At 47.2% G+C, this 15056-nt stretch overlaps 1 long non-coding RNA gene across 1 annotated transcript; it reads right to left on the bottom strand.

The window, feature by feature from the left end:
* Nucleotides 1-3175: 3175 nt before the first annotated feature.
* Nucleotides 3176-4139, bottom strand: LOC116662773. Its single transcript, XR_004318821.1, has 2 exons — nt 3701-4139; nt 3176-3451 (listed from the first exon to the last, which is right to left on the bottom strand). It is a non-coding gene; the product is annotated as an uncharacterized LOC116662773 (long non-coding RNA).
* Nucleotides 4140-15056: the final 10917 nt, after the last annotated feature.

Below are 15056 nucleotides of genomic sequence, written 5' to 3'. Positions count from 1 at the left end.
CTTTACTCTTTGACCCTCAGTGTCTTCTTCTTTGACGATTAATATTACCTACCTGACAAGATTATAGTTGTAGTTAGTTATTACCTGCCTCACAGGGTTATATCAGATTTCAATGAGCCAAATACAGAAGCACTCATTAAACTGTGCCTTTTTTCCCCTCCTTTAATGCTCCACCTCTTGGGTGAATCAGCTGTGAGGGTGTAAAGATTAATTTCTCATAGCGTAGGGAATTCCCAGTTTAGACTCCACGTAGTTGGGTGGATCATGTGTCCCCCACTTTGATATTTCATTTGGATTTGGCTAGAGTTGCCACCTCCCAAGTCACTCCTTTATTAAACCACTGTTCACAGCGGAGGGACTGCCAATCTGGGGAACACTCATCGATAACTGCTGATCTGGATGAACCCGAGTGGACCTCTGAGTTTTTTCCTTCCCAGCATCCTTTTCCCCTCTGGTAACAGCTCCTGACTTGCCTTTAGTGAACTACGCCTCCTCACATCTTAGGCCATAGGTGTCAGTGACACTCCCCCTGCCTCCCAACTTTAGGAGCAAAAACATGATCAAGTCTGGCTAACCAACAGAACTTATACCCTGGCTCCAGGGAGTGATTGGTTCAGCAATAAGCATGTCACTTAACAGAGTCAAGGGAGAGTCAGCCCTGGGAATCCTTCTGCTGGAAATCCTTGAGAATTTCTAGCAATTTCCAATTGGGAAGTGCTAAATTGGTAAGACATAAGCCTGGGGATGCTGGTGACCTCTGCATAGGAAGAATCTACCTGAGGATAAAGCAGGCAAAGGCGAGCAAAAGAAGAGACTGAGACAGACCAAGTACCAATGACACCTATCCCCTGGGTCCAGCCAAGATTGAATTTAGAGATAAATATTTCAGTTATATGAGTCAATAAATTCCCTTTTTGTCCAGCACAGGGACTATAGCCAATATTTTATAATGACTTTAAATGAAGTATAATCTCTAAAAATATTGAATCACTATATTGCACACCTGAAAATAATATAATATTGTAAATTAACTATACTTCAATCCATCAATCGATCAACTCCCTTTTTTTTTGCTTAAGCCACTTTGGAGTGGGTTTTGTTATGTGCAATTCAAAAAGTGCTGACTACATGGGACATCTAAGGTGCCTTCCCACCCAGAGACTGGGATTCCAGGTTCCTTTTGGATCCCACTTCTACCAGACAATGATCTTCAAAGAGTTCCCAGAGTTGAGCAACAGAACTCTCAGAGATCACTTAGTGCCAACCTCTCCTTATTTATGCGGGGAGACCTGGGGGTCAAGGAAGGGTGAGAGCATGTCCTGAGTCATGCATACAACAAAGCCAACAGGATATCAGCCCTTGGCTCTATCAATAAATACACCCATACGAGTGGGTGATAACAGGCGGCAGTGCAGTGCCAAAACACTGACAGGTCTCCTCAAGGACACGCACACAGGGACAGGGGCTCCCTCCTTCAACATGAAAAAGAGAGTTACTGTACCTCAGTTTCTCTAACTGCAATTGAACAAACACACAGATAAATGCTGTTTTTATCATAAATGGAGTGTATGGAAATGGGGAAAAATTTTTTCAGGGGACAAATATGAGCAAAAAGGAAAATGAAGCCACTTGCACTAAAACTGACAACAACTGGGGAGCATATTCCTTTGCGTTTGCTTAATCTATGAAAATTTATATCGGGTAAGGTGGAGACTTGCTCTGGGGGACCCAAACTATCCTCCTCAGGAACGAACTGGGATGAGTCTTGGGAGTGAAAAAGGGAGGAGGCTTCTACCAGACAGGGTTCTTGGTGTGAACACCAGAAATTAGAGAACAGGGGATTTTTTTGGAAGGCCAATGGAAGCTTACACAACTGATGAAAGACTAGAAGAGCAGGCTTGGTCAGCAGGAATTAAGGAAACTCTGAAGGTTAAGAAGCAGAAAGCAAGAAAAGCAGTCATTCCCCTTAACAGAGACATAGGTCAGGACGCTATCAATGACCCACAACTGCTATTCCCTTGTCCTTGCCAGAGTTAAAGTCCTGAGAAAAGAGCATTTCAGATCACGTGTTCCCCACTTGTTCCACAGGTGAGTAGAGGAGGGATCTGACCTCTTTAAGTTCAACTGGAGGAGACCAGCAATGGCAGGAAGGAGCCAAGAAGTACCCTAGCTCCAAGACAGTCGGGGAGAGGCAATTCTCTTAATGAAACCAGGGTGTTTTTAGTGGGGGGAAGGGCTAGTGTACAGCCCCAAGCCAAGAGCTACCTATTAGTGAGCCTAGAGAGGACAAGAGCTCTGGTCTACTGCTTCTAGGGCTAGTGTATCACTGAGCCTGCAAGCTGGTCCCAACCCACTACCCTAGCACACTGTTGGTACACTTGGGAAATAAAGAAACCATGTTTGAGTGTGTGGACATAAAGAGCTGTAACGCTGAGTGTCCAGGTCTGTGTGTCATGGAGAATCCCCTGGAGAAGCAACTGCAGGACCAGCCTAATGAAATGTGCCTTGATCAATAAAGTGGTTTCTTTAGAGGACAGGGGCTGTACCTGGGGCTAGTTAGTGTTGACAGTGTTTCTAGGCTCCTGGAGATGTGATGGTGGAGAAGCGCTGCCTCTAGGCAACCAAGCTGCCCCTTTCAACAGTGCCCTCATGTGGCAGTCTCGGCAACTGCAGGATACACAATGGTCAGGTTTCTAGGTTTTTCTCCTTCAGGAGATGGCAACTAGAACTGCCCCTTTGGACCAAGTAACTGCTCTGAGAGTTATCCTGGAAGGGAGGACCCTAAGTTGGGAAGAGAGTCATTCTCAGAAGAGGTGGGATGGGAACTCAAGCCATTCAATTTCAGTAATAAAAACCGTGTAACATAGCATCCTACTGGCAGGGAGGGTAATAGCTCAGTGACAGAGTACATACTTAGCATGCATGAGGTCCTGGGTTCAATCCCCAGGACCTCCAATTAAAAACAAAAAAACCATAGCATTCTTCTACATAAAGACTGATTCACCAGGATCTTTTGGATACTGATCTCCTACTGGCTATAATCCATCCAGCTGTCCTTGAATCTGTCTCACAGTTTTCCAACACATGTAACCACGAGGATATCATACATTTGCTTGTCCACTGCCTTGCTCAAGTTCAGACATACTGTGTCACTATCATTTACTTATCAAAGACAGACTTTAGGGGCTCATTTATTGAAGGGAAACAAAGGAACTAGATCCCCGACCTTCAGTGTCCCCTTTGATTCTGGGGGTGGTTTGTAGGAGACTCACATTGCACCGGGAGTCCAGAGTCTTGATCCTTGGCTCCAGATTGGCCATTAACTTGCTGAGTGGCCTTGAGCAAGTTGCTGGAGTTCTTTGAGCCCCACACCCCTCCTCAGGCAAATAATCTCCATGGTGCCCATCTCAGGGCTGCTCACTGGTTTGAAGGAAGTCAACACTGCAGAAACCTAGAAAAGACAAAATAAATAAATCATTATTAACAACAAGTGATGTGGGGAGATTTTCTGCTGCAGTATTGGCTTTCTCGTGTCTGCAGAGTTGAGGAACTTGGAAATAGGGCTCTGGTTCAGAAAAACAGCTGTTAAGGAGTCTTTCTGCATGTGTGTACATGTGTCTGCAACTCGCTCTGACTCTGTGTTTCTCTCTGTGTGTCCCTCTGTCTCTCTCTCTCTCCTCTTCCTCCAATCCTCTCCTACCTTTTCCCAGTCTTAGCCAGGCCAGAGCTGAAGTGTTTTCACAAGTGACAGCTCAGGACCCTTTTAAAGCAGGTCTGCCTTCCCATAATGGCTGTGGTTAGAAGATCAGGCCATGTTGAGACAGCCTCTGGGTTTTTCTGGCTCCAGGCTTGAAAGGCAGAGCATTTCAGTCTCTTGCAAGTCCCAGTTAAACAGAACTTCAGTGGCAGATGAGGGAACAGAAGCCCCAGGCTGCTGTATTAGGCTCCTGGGGAAGGAGAAGGGCCGGGAAAGGTGGCGGGGGTGGGGATCTGCCAGCACTTGGTGACTGGTGGTTTCAGGCCAAGGCAGGCAGCACTGATACCACCCGCTCAGCCCTGCTTCCTGCCCACCTCTGGCCTCTGCCAGCTTTCTGCCTCTGCAGCCTCCGAGGTTCAACACAAACCAGGGTGTGGATCCTGACTCTCTCACCTGCTACGTAACCTAGAGCAAGTCATTAACCTCTTTCAACGGATTTCTTTGGAAAATGGAGATGATAAGAGGTAAGCTGTAAGGATCAGGTTGAACAATTGCATAGCACAGAGTGAGAGCCAGCAAATTATGGGCTATAGACCAAACTTGGCTCACTCCCTGGTTTTGTATGACCTGCAAGCTAAGAATGGCATTTTATATTTCTCAAAGGTTGGGGGTGGGTGGGAATCAAAAGAAGAATAGTATTTCATAACATTGAGCATGATATGAAATTCAAATTTCAGTGCCTCTAAATAAAGTTTTATTGGCACACAGCCAAGCCCATTCATTTATGTATTGTCTAGGGCTGCTTTTACACTCTAGTGACAGAGCTGAGTAGTGGGGACCAAGAATGTATATAGCACTCAATACCTAAAATACTATCTCATCTTTTACAGAAAAAGTATGCCTACCCTTGGCACAGGTACAAACCACCTGGATTCTGTTCTGTCACTTACTAATTACGTGTCTCTGAGAAGGCCACAATTTCCTCTTCTGTAAAATGGGAGTAACAGTTGTGATCAGGGGCTATTTTAAGGACTAAATGAGTTAATACTTGTAAAGCACTAGGACCAATGTCTGCATGCATTACCATGTTGAAAATAAATAATTGAGATCATGTATACGAGGAATTAAGCAATGATCTTGTATTCTGGATTTGGTTGGAAGCAAAATCATAAAGAATGGTGGCTTTATCCCTGATACTGTCCTGGGCAATAGCTTTTCAGTCAGACACTCAAATGAAGACATCTGAGGTAAGACAGTGGAATGCACCAAGGGTGTGCAAATGGACAGGAATGACTGAGGAAGGACAGAAAATGGATTCCCAGAGGCCCTGTTAGGAACAAATGCACTAACTAGACAGATGAAAATTTGGAAGGCTAAGCCTATGTGTGGCTGGTTACTCTACAGAGACATTAATGTGTGTTTTGCCTTTTTTTTTGTTTTTCGTTTTTCATTTTGCTGCTATTGAAGAACAAAAAGAATGAGAGATGGTTTCTTGTCTCCTCCTTGACAACCCCATCTCCCCAAGAGGAAAAGAGTTTTGATGCATGGAGTATTGAAAAGAACTGAAAGTGGAGGCAGTTCTCCCAAGGTGGGAGAGGGTTTGGAAGACTTGAGGTGATGGAGGAGACATGACAGAGTAGGAGCATGTATGACATACATTTGAATACAAAGCATGATGTGCTGCCACTAAAGTGAGTGAAATCTCAGGTTGCATTAATAGAAGCAGGTCTCGTAGAAAGAGGGAGATGATGTCCTTTCTTCTACTCTAGCCATGTACTATTCCGGGCAATTTAAGAGGGATGTGGACACATTCAGTAGTATCCCCAGAAGTCCTCATTAGTTGCACTGGGTTTTTCCTCACCCTCATCATCTCTGACCCATGGGAGCAGTTGATAAACGCCAGTAGCTCCAAACATTCTCAATTATGCAGAACTCACCCACTCTCCCCTGGAGAAAGTGGGCCTGGAGGATGAGTCCTGTTGCAGGTCAAGAATTTTACTTTATCAGCAGCTACAAAAGCATTAACCTGATCCCTAGGGGCAAAGTTTAGCTTGTTTGGCAACTCCTGGGATCTGCTGGCCTGAAATGCTTTGTCCCCTAGTGGTCTTAGACTGAGTGGCCCAACTCAAAGTCTTCAAGGCCCCCTGCCACGTGTCTGCAGCCTGATTTCCCAATCTTATCTCCCATTACTCCCTTTTACACATGTACAACTCAGCCAAAGGAGAACACAGTTCAACTTTTTCAAAAGAACATGCTATATTAGTTGTTTCTGATTGTAAGGGGCAGAATGCCAACTCAAACTGGGTTGACCAAGAAAGGAAAGTTTACTGGCTCATGTGACTGAGATGTACAGGGTTTCCTGGCATCAGGCCCAGTTGGAGCCAACATCTTAGGGTCCCTCGATCTTGGTCTCTTGGCTCAGTGTTAGCTTCATTCTCATAGGAACTTTCCCCTAGGAAGTTGAAAAATGGTTGCTGAAAGCTCCAGACTCAAATGTTGCAGCTCAACAGCTCTAACAGAAATAGAATTTTGCTCCCCCAAGAGTTTGAGCCCAAGGCTTAGGAACTGACTTTCATCGAACAGACTGGGGTTATTGCCCATCCCAAATCAAGTCCTGTGGCAAGAGGCATTGAACACAGTGATTGAAAAGGTCCAAGTGACATGCCCCAGGATGCAGGGGAAGAGATCCCATTAAGAGTTGGGGGTATCACGAGAGTCAGTGTGGCTTACACTCAGGACTTGAGAATGGCAAAGGGTGGTCCCTAAAGGACGCTGTGCATTCCATGATTAGAAGCAGGGGAAATGGGTGATAGGCAGGCAACAGTACACGCCCACCCCCACGCATGCTGTATCACTCCTCCTGGCAACCTAGTAAATTGGTATCAGTCCAACAGAGAGTGAGGGAAGCAAAGCCAAGAAGAGCAGGGGAAACCCTGCATTTCTTCTTGCTGGCTCTGAAAGGGGACTAGAAGGGAGGATGTGGAACCATGGGGAGGATTTTAAACTTTGAAAGTTAACCTTCCTGCAAAGATCATGACTAATGGAAAGAGAGATGCTCCTGGAGCCTGGGCGCAGAATCAGGGAGGGAAACCCAGGGACTGGGGAGGAGTCAAGCAGCAGATGCTACCTAATATGCTTCTTCCCCGCCTATCCTTTTTTTTTTTAAGGTGTTTTATTGGTTTTTTCAGAGTAAGCACATATGCATTTACTGGGGTTTTTTTTCGGGGGGGGGGTAGATAATTACGTTTATGTATTTGTTTATTTAATGGAGGTACTGGGGATTGAATCCAGGACCTTGTGCACACTAGGCATGCTCTCTACCACTGAGCTATACCCTCCCCCTCCATCCTTTAAGAGCCCTGTGCTGTTCAGGTGTCTACTCAACCCAGCCTCAGAGTGAATCATGACTGGTCCAAGCTCATCATGATGCCCCCACCCTTCTTGCCAACAACTAGACCAGGTGTGAACTTGTGATGTAATTCTGATCAATGATATCTGGGGGGCTTTTCAGAACCACTTTCTTCACTGACAAAAAGAAACAGGAAAAAATAAGACCATCCCCCTATGCTGGACAGTCTTATGTCTACAAGTGTGGCAGTTATCCTATAATGAAGAAGAGAGCCAGCCTGAAGGCCAGCTGATGTCAGAAGAAGACAGAGCAGAAAAATGGAAAGAACTTGAGCCTTTGCTCAGGACACTGAGCCACTGAATTACCCATTCCTGGAAACATCTTACTTTGGGACTTCTTAGAATATGGCATTACAACGTCCCTTTATAGGCCAGTCACACTGGAGCCCTCTTACTGTAGCCACAGCACCTAAGTGACTCAAATAGGCCTTGCTTATTGAGAGAGTTTCCAAAGAGAGAGGACACTTCCAACACAAGGTGTTGAGGCTCTAGACAAGCTGCACAGCCTCCTGAGAAGTGCAGAATGGTGGAAAGAGGATGCGCTTCAGAGATTCACACTCCTAGATTGGTCACTTAACAGCTGTGTGCCCTTGACCACATTCATTCACCTCTCTAGGACTCAGTGTTTTCATCTGTAAAATTGGAAGGATAACCTGTACTTCATCGAGTTATTGTGAGGCTCGAGACCATGCAGAGTTCTGACAGACAATAATGGCCACATATGGAAGGATCACTTTTATCTGCATATCACTGGACCAGGAACTCAGTGATGTCCAACTAATGACTGATAGGGTGGTGACACTTTATCAGAAATTCTTCAAAAAGTTTCTTGAAAGATCCAGATTCCTGGACTCTATCCATGGGGATCACAATTCAATAGATCTAAGATGGGGTCTGTGTATTAGTCACCACTCTTTCAGTTGCAAGATGCAAAAACTCAGCTCAAACTGGCTGAGGCAAAAGAAAAAGAAAGAGACAAATAAAGAAAGAGAGAGAGAGAGGGAGAGAGAGAAAGGAAGAAAGGAAGGAAGGAAGGAAGGAAGGAAGGAAGGAAGGAAGGAAGGAAGGAAGGAAGAAAGAAAGAAAGAAAGAAAGAAAGAAAGAAAGAAAGAAAGAAAGAAAGAAAGAAAGAAAGAAAGAAAGAAAAGAAAGAAACTTATTGCTTCCTGTATTTGAATAGCCTAGTCTGAATACACTTAAGACATGGCTGGATCCAGGTGCTCATGACGTCATGAGGTTTCTGTCTGTCTGTCTCTCTTCTCTCATCTCTTGTCATGGTTTGCCTCTGCGTTGGCTTCATTCTTAGCCAGCAGTTCCAAGCTGACAGCTACCAGCCTAGAGTCTCTGAAAAAGAGAGCATCTCTTCCCCTATAGCCCTGCCAAAATCCAGGGACTGCCATTTTTTGAGCCCTGGGCTGATCACTCTTTGTCTGTGATTGGCTCGGCCCGGGTAATGTGCTTGCCCCTAGACACCGTGCGAACCACATGGAGTTCTTGGGGGTAAGGACAGCTCTCTGAGGTAATACAGGGGCTCTCCTCAGAAGAAGAGGAAATGGGTGCTGAGCTGATTAACACACTACAGGTCTCAGAATCCCTATTTTTTATCAAGTCACTCAGTTGATTCTGACAGGTTTGGGAATGACTGCTGGACAGATCACTTGTTTGGGGACTTACTAGAGCCATGGAATCCCTTTCTTCCTAGGAAATCTTAAAACAGATCTAAAACTGGCCCTATCCCGGTGGAAGGAGGGGTTTCGGGGCCTCCTATCTTCCCCCCCAGCAGCCCCGAAGGCCCCCCAGAGGCTCCTGTGAGCTCCCTGATTTCCTTGCTCTCCGAGGTCCATTTTGCTCTGCCAGTCCTGCATTTGGTGCAACAGAAAGGGTGGAGTGGGAGGGAAGTCTCAAAGAGCTCCCCTAATGCTGTCCCCGCTTCCAACCTCTGCCCGTGCCTCAGCGGCCAGCATCAGAGGAGTACACAGGGGCAGGAGGGGCCAGTGGCTGACTTAGAAGGTGCGTCAGACATGCCACATCGGATGCTTCTGGCTTTGAAAGCCCATCCTGGCCTGAAGCCAAATGGCTTCACGGGTTCTGCAGAGCGCTGGGCCCTGGGGCTGCGTGGGCGTTGATGACCCGCCTGTCTGCCAGTGACAGAGGGGATGGCAGCAGCACTGCATCCGTTGTAGCAGAGGGAGATGCTACAGGGACACACTGGCTGGGGAGACGTGCGGAGGATGAAGTCAATTTCACACTTTATTAGTCAGTCTGGGGCCAATTGAGGCCATCCTGAAACTGGGCTGAGGCCCCAACTCTCCCTCCTCCCTTCACCAGCAAGAAAGGCCTCTATCGCCTGAAGCTCTTCTTATTGAAGGAGCAGTATTTTTTTCTACTCAAACCCCACAGCATTCAAACAAGGAGCTGGGATCCCTTTTATTCTGCAAGAGACCAAAGCTGAGGGGTGAGCAAATACAATGTGTGCGTGTTGAAGGAGAGGGTTGAACCATGTTTATTCATTTATTCATCCATCATCTATTCAACAGATATGTATTGGGAGCCTACTATACACCAGCAAACTGAGCCTAGAGCTCAGTGTAATAAAATAATGTCCTCAGGGAACCCTCATTCATTCACCAGCTTTTCACTGAGCACCTACTAAGTACCCAATACCGTACTAGGCTCTGGGGATGCAGTATGAACAGGCAGACAGAGCTCCTACCCTCTTGGAGCTAATTCACCAGGAGAAAACTTCAAATTAAAGGGCGATTTCAAAAGAGAGGGAGAAGGACCCGAGTAGAGGCACACACAGGAAAAGCACCTGAACCTAGCAAGGACGGCTTCCTGGAAGAAGCGACATGCCACTGAGACTTGAAGGATGACTTAGCAAGAGTGAGAAGGGGTGGGACCGCATAAATTGGGAGTTTGAGATTTGCAAATATTAACTAGTATATATAAAACAGATAACAAGTTTCTTCTGTACAGCACGAGGAACTGTATTCAATATCTTGGAGTAACCTATAATAAAAAAGAATATGAAAACAAATATATGTATGTGTATGTATATGTATGACTGAAACATTATGCTGTACACCAGAAATTGACACATTGTAACTGACTATACTTTCATAAGTAAATAAATAAAAGATTCCTGGCTAGTCAAAAAAAAAAAAAAGTGAGAAGGAAGTGGGAAAGGGCGTACCACCCTGGTGAAAGAGTGTGTACAAAGGAGGCCAGAGAGAGCAAAAATAGATTCAGCTCAGCCAGAGCACAGAGTTCAAGGAGGGGAAGAGATAAACAGGGCCCAGACCATGAAGCCACGGTCAAGAACCCTGGAAGGACCTCCAAGAGCCCTGGATTCAGATCTCATTTCTGAAAGCTGGCCCTGGTGGTGGCCTTGTGAAGACCAGAAGGCAGGCAGGACTGGAGGCAGGAGACGCAGTTGGAGGCTGAAGATGGCAGGTGAGGGCTCATGGAGCCCCAGCCCGGGTGCTCCCTGGCAGTGGAGGTGATGAAAAGGGGGTGTCTCTGGGAGATCTGAGGGATGGCATGCTCTGTGCGGGTTCTCTGTAGGTCAGAGGTTGAGTACAGGGGACAAAGACTGGACTGGGAGTCAGATGAAGTTGGGTTCCGACCTGCTCTGCTCTTAACACCCGCGTGACCTTCAGCAAGTACCTGTACCTCTTTGTGATTCCTTCGTAAAATGGGACTCTATACCCACTTAATGAGATAACATGCTCATGGGCTATTTGCAAGAAACATGAAGGAGCTTATGATGAGAATGGCAAGAACCCAAAGGTCAGTCCACAGGAAAACTCTCAATACAATCTGTTTCCTGCCTTCATTAAAGTACTCACAGATCCAATGTTCTTTCCTTTAAAACCAGGGTTAATATCCTTGCTCTGGACCCCTCTCTGTGGCCTTTCTGGTCACTTGACTTCTTGAAGCCTCTGTTACCTTGTCTGCAAAATGAGGATGACAACACCAACTTGGCAGGGCTGTTGTGGGGACTGACTGAGAAGATGTGTGTAAGGTGCTTAGCATAATGCTTGGTACGTGGTAGGTGCTGAATAAACAATCATTAGGATTCTCCTTAATATTCTCTACTCTTACCATCACCCATCCAGGTACCATGAGCACTTCCTTGGTGTCAGATCCTGTGCTAGGCATCAGAGATGAGCGGAAAATAGTTTTTTAAAAATCTGTAAATATTTATTAAATGCTTATCTGATCTAATGGCTTTTTATGAGTGTGTGTAAAGACACTAATTAATTAAATCCCCATATCAATCCTGTGCTGTAGCTACTACTACTGTCAACTTCATTCTACAGAAGAGGAAGCTGAGGCTCAGAGCAGGTGGAGAACTTTCCGAAAGTCACGCCAGGGGTGAGGGAAGGTGGATTTGATCCTGCCTAGTCTGGCTCCTGAGCTCATGTATGATGCTATCCTGCCTCCTGAGGATCTGGGGTCAGTAGTCCAATGTCTGCTCTACCTGAACCACTCAAGACCCCCTTCGTTAAAGTGACAGCTACTCTACACAGTGGTTGTGCACTCTGGAATCTGACTACCTGAGTTTGAAACCCAGCTCTGCTGCTTAGAGTCTGTGTGAACTTGAGCACGTTATTTAACTCTTCTATTCCTTGGTTCTTCCTCTGTGGAGGGAATGACAGTCACACCCGCATAGAATCGTGGGAGGTGACAGCCTAAATGAGACAGTGCATCCAGAGCTTGGCCCAGTGCCTGGCACACATAAGTGCTCAAGAATGTTGGCCATTATTTTGAAGAGAAAGGGGAATTTGTTGGTGCCTGTAAACAAATTATAGAAAGGACAGCGGTGGAGCTGACTTTGGGTCACTGAACACTATCAGAGGGTGTCTACTGGTCTACCTGTGACTCTCTATGTCATTCCGTGTCTCGTTCATTCTCTATTGCTGTCTTGTCCTCTCTCTCTCCCCACCCCCGATCTCATTTTCTCTCTTCTCTTCACATGCCGGCTTGATCCCAAACTTGGGACCATGTTCCCAAGATGTGGGGTCACGGGCCTCAAGTAGAGTTGCCAGGTAAAATACAGGGCATCTAGTTAAATTTGAATTTCAGATAAACCATGAATAATTTTTTAGTGTAAGCACTTGCCATTTGGGACACACTAAAGATTATCTGGATTTAGGATTAAGATAGATAAAACCCCTACCTTTGAGGATTCTAATGAGGGAATCAGACAACAAACAAATAATAAAATAAGAGGAAGTAGCAAAGTCTATAATGACAGTAAGACAGAGTGATGGCTAGTGAGTGACTGGGGTCACGGCGGGGAGGGCTGGAGGCTACCCAGATGGAGCGGTCAGCGAGGGCCTCACTGAGGAGCGGGCCTGTGTGGCAAGAAGCCAGCTATGGGCAGATCTGGGGGAAGAGAGTCCCAGGGAAGGAAAAGGCCAAGGCCGAGTCCTTGAGTTAGGAATGAGCTCAGAATCATTGAGAACTAGAAAGAGGAAACCGGAGTTGGCTGTAGCACCCTGATCAAGCAGGAGGGTGGTACATGATGTGGTGGGAGGGAGGCAGGGCCCGGTAAGGAATCTGGGGATTGTTCAGTTTTAAGCAGAGGTGTGACAGTCTCTAATTTACTTTTTCGAAGAATCATTTTGTTCTATGGAGACTGGGTGAGGGTGAAGGACAGGGCGGGAACCCAGAGACTGTCAGGAGGCTCCTGCAGAAGCCCAGGCGAGAGAAGAGGCTCTTCACCCGGAGTGACTGTGGTGGAGAGCGGAGAGGCGGACAGGGAAGGTTTCGGCAGTAAAGGTGACTGAAGGACCGACTATGGAGGGCTGAGAGGAAGTGGACCGAATCCCAGGTCTTTGGCATGAACAATGCAGTGTGTGAGGGCGCCGTTTACTGAGAGAAGATGGCGGGCAGAGTGCCTTTGGGGTCGCGGTTGCAAATTAGAGATTGGTGGCGCTGCCCCTTACAGGAGGCTAGAGAACCAGGACAGAATCTTGAGGGAGGAAGGGATAGAATTCAAATTCTTTATTCACTTTTACTAAAAATAATGCATTATGTAGATATTGTAATATGTTAAGAAAAACAAAAGGCACCCTATAATTACAATACAAAGGACAAAAGTGAATCTGGACCGTCTGGACCGAATGCTTTCGGCTGGTAGCTGTGCTCCTCCAGGTGGGGGTGGGGACCGTGACTCCTAAGAGGAGGTCATAGCTCGGAATCTCTGGGAGGAGGCCAGGGGGGTGGTGTGAAGGCCAGGCAGTTGTTGGGCTTTTTCCAGTTGTGCCTGTGTGTCGCCGTGTTTGTACTTTTATTGGATGTTTGTTTGCCGTTCTGCCTCAGCTTCTGGTGAGGAATGGGGAAAGGGTGAAAAAGAATTTTGAAAGGAAAAACACTTAGAAATGTGGCGGGGGCGGGGGGGAGGAACGCAGGGGGAAGGTATACTCACAAACGCAGGCCGTATCTGCAAGGCGACCCGCCACCGCTCTGCCCGGGCCGTGAGGACGCCTCCCGAGCGAATGGAGTAACTCAAGATGGCGGCTCTAATCGCCAGAGAGGATCTGAGGACGTGGTCGCTGCGACGGTCCCGGGGGAGCAGCCTTTGGCCTCTTAAGACATCCACTTGCTTTCAGTTTGGAACGAGCTCACGCAGTGAGCGGGTATTTTTTCAGAGCCTGAGGTGGTGAAGGGTCAGGAACACAGACACTAGAGCAAAGGCTGAAGGTCCGAGGAGCCTTCGCCAGAGAAGATTCGGGCTGGGGGTCACCGCCGGCAAGGCTTGGGAGGACTCCCTCGGAGGGGGCGGGACAGCCAAACTGATTGGCTCCTTGAGGATCAATCATCTAAGCAGCGCTCATACTTTCCAGATACGGGGCCGAAGACTTCCGTGCCTGATCCCATTTCAACATCCCAACAGCCCTTTGAGGTGGGACTATTTCCTGGTTTACCCACAAAGAGGAAAGTGAGGTTTTAGAGAGATGAAGTAACTTGTTCAACGAGGTGACACAGCTGGTTAAATGTGGAGTCAGGATTTGAATTCAGGCGTTTTGCAGTGTGAAGCCTGGGCTCCTGACCAGCACAGCCTCTTCGTTCCAGACCCTCTCTCAGGTCCAGCCCACCTTGCTCTCTAGGTTCAATCTTGTTCTCGGATGGGAGGGTTTCAAGCAGTTCTAGACCAGCCCCTAGAGCTCAAAATGAAGTCCCTGGTGCTGAAAGCTGAACACCAACCTTGTGCCCAGCTCTCAATCCTGCCTCCTGCCAGGATCTCTGTATCTTTAGTGGACCTCTTCCCCAAGTCCCCAGGGCCTGGTACTTGAACCTCAACCCAGAAACTAAGCCCTACTGCCCACTTTCTGACCTGGCCTTAACTTCTGTCCTGCCTGGACCTAGGAGATACCTGTCCTCAAGTGCCTTTTAGGGTTCCAACTGCCTGCTGGACACCCACTGCCTGCCCCCACATCCCTGGGGATTGAGCCCTGGGATCACCATGCCCTCCCAACCTTGCAACTCCTTCGCCTGCCTCAACCCTCTTCCTAGCCCTGGCACTGGATCTGTGCTGGGAGCCCTAGTCCTGCTCTAGGGGAGGCCTGGGGTCAATGCTAACTACAACACCAGCTTGGCCCTTGACGTGCAACAAAATAAGGTCCACAGTGGCTGGTTGCTGTTAAGACTTACGGGGTTTTTTAAAAAAATTTTTTTTAAGCTTCCAGCTCTTGAGAGCTTCCTATGTGCCAGCACTGGATTAATCATGTAAAATAGATTCCCTCACATAACCCTCAAACAGCCCTGTGAGAAGTAGAAACTGTGGTGATTGTTATTAGTGCACCGGCCTTTCCCCAGGCCAGAGACTCTGCTGATGTGCCTGGAATCACGGAGACCCCAGAATCAAGACAAGCAGGCTCTTCTCTGGCTGGAAGCCACCCCTCCACTTCCTGTCTGGCCCTCCCAAGCCAGGGCCAGTTTC

This window comes from Camelus ferus, chromosome 3, assembly GCF_009834535.1.
Source record: "Camelus ferus isolate YT-003-E chromosome 3, BCGSAC_Cfer_1.0, whole genome shotgun sequence".
NCBI lineage: Eukaryota > Metazoa > Chordata > Mammalia > Artiodactyla > Camelidae > Camelus > Camelus ferus.
The sequence above is the reverse complement of the archived record's forward strand: the minus strand, read 5'-3'. Positions and strand labels throughout refer to the sequence as shown.